Raw genomic sequence first — 2,096 nt, 5'->3', positions numbered from 1 at the left:
AAAGACAAAGAGAAAGAGGATCTTATAATGAGTGGTCATGCTAGTACTAGAGACAGAGCTAGGATCAACACTGGGAATAAATCTGATGTACTTTTAGTAAGGAGTTCTAATTAATGCACACATGTGCATGTACATGTACATTGTGCGTGCACTTTACGTCCATTTTTTTAGCATCAGAAAATTTACTAAATAAAAAATTGTCCCTTACTATTTTTGGATGAATTTTGGCCAAGGAATGCATGCTTTATGGTGTAGGCCATGTACAATATGTCAGGTCTTTGATTTTGAGCAAATTTAAAAATTCTTAAAAAATCATACTTTGATTGGAATTAATTCAAAATTTTTAAACAACACAAGTACATATTATTTACATATAGCTAGAAATACATGTACATGTATCTGTGGCCCCAAGTTTTGTGAATTGCGATCAAAAATAATGGCTTTTGTGGATTTTATTTTTGTAAAATCACCATGTCTTTTAATTTAAATAGGCCCCTGAATAAATTGTGTGCCAAAATTGAGGATTAAATTTCTGCAATTTCTCTATATTTGCAAAATTAGCAGAATTTTTGGGCCTCAGAAAAATTTTATACAGTATACATTGTATAGCGGGAAATTTTGGAGGGAATTAAATTAGGTGAATATGGCATTTCGACTGATAGCCATTGGCCGAAATAAAAATCCGCCATTTTGAGCCATTATATGCATGCTCAATGGCAAATGGCCACAAATTTGCCAAACTTAAAATTTGCCAATTACCAAAAGTTAGCAATTCACCAAATTTTAGTCCCTTCAAAATTTTCCGCTATGCAGTATGCATTAAAAATATGAAAATATTTATTTTCTAATTAACCAATATGGCAAAATTTGGCCAGAAAACCCTAAACTGTAGCCCATGGCTTTGCCAGATTTCTGAGCGAATTGAAAAATTAATAAAAATTTAAATTTAAATTGTAAGCAGCCTAAACTTTTCACTCAATGTAAGAACATGTACTGTATATGTATCAGAATAAGTTACAAAAATTAGTCGATTCTCTACTTTTAATTTTGGCAAAAATTGGCCAGAGACCTTTATTTGCCCAATTTTTGAGCAACTTCGAAAATTAAATAGATAATAATATTTTAGTTATTTTGGCAAAATACCTTGTACTCTAGCTGGCCAAATATTTGAAAAACCATTGTTTAGAATAATTTATACATGTGTCAATCTATAGCTGTACCTATATAGTATACATACATGTACATTGCTATGTTGTATTTATTTTATATGGTAGAGCCCAACAATATTTTTTATCATCACAAGGAGTAGCAATATCAGCAATTCAGCACTAGTACAAATGGAGTCAGTAAGAGAGAGAAAGCGAGGGACAAGAGAGAAGAGGAAAGTTACGAAATGAGAACACATTTACATGTACATGTCCATTATTCATAGACTGTTGATGAGAAAAGTAAAGAAATTGAGGAACATAACAACTATCACTCAGAAACACAATGAAGAATGCAAACTGAGGTATACTCAATACTCACTAATGTGTATTTTTGGCCTCACCCAGCTTTGCGTAGGTGAGGACTAGGTACTTGTCACAGCTCGCAAGAATTTTTCAAAATATTTTACTTAGAGACTAGCTGAATAACAAAGAACTCTCTTTCAAATAAGGCCAACTGGCTTTATATATGCACAAATTATTAATAATTAGTTAATTAATTAATATACATTAATGGTAATAATCCAGTTTCTATATAGTTCCATGACACTCCTCCCTCCTTTCCCAGCGTCAAGTACTCGTACTTGACGGAGCACGGGATAATGCGTCAGCATTGGTGTTGGCCTTTCCAACTCGATGGACTATAGTAAAATCAAATGGCTGTAGAGCAAGACTCCAACGTGTTAATCTAGATGTCTTGTCCTTCATGTTATTAAGCCAGACAAGTGCCCTGTGGTCTGTTTGTATTTGGAATTGCTTCCCTAATAGATACACCTGGAAAGCCTTTACACCTAGCTTGATGGCTAAGCATTCTTTCTCAATTGTTGAGTACTTCTCTTCATGAGGAAGGAGTTCTTACTGAAGTATGCAACTGGATGCTCTTGTCCTGAA

At 33.5% G+C, this 2,096-nt stretch overlaps 1 long non-coding RNA gene across 1 annotated transcript; it reads left to right on the top strand.

The window, feature by feature from the left end:
* The first annotated feature begins 6 nt into the window (after positions 1–6).
* Positions 7–1,857, top strand: LOC109586210 (uncharacterized). The gene is made up of 3 exons (XR_002186873.1): positions 7–96; positions 1,275–1,510; positions 1,554–1,857. It is a non-coding gene; the product is annotated as an uncharacterized LOC109586210 (long non-coding RNA).
* Positions 1,858–2,096: the final 239 nt, after the last annotated feature.

The sequence above is a fragment of the Amphimedon queenslandica genome, unplaced genomic scaffold (genome assembly GCF_000090795.2).
Source record: "Amphimedon queenslandica unplaced genomic scaffold, v1.1 AMPQUscaffold_12924, whole genome shotgun sequence".
In the NCBI taxonomy this organism is placed as follows: Eukaryota; Metazoa; Porifera; class Demospongiae; order Haplosclerida; family Niphatidae; genus Amphimedon; species Amphimedon queenslandica.
This window is presented reverse-complemented; position numbering and strand designations above follow the sequence as displayed.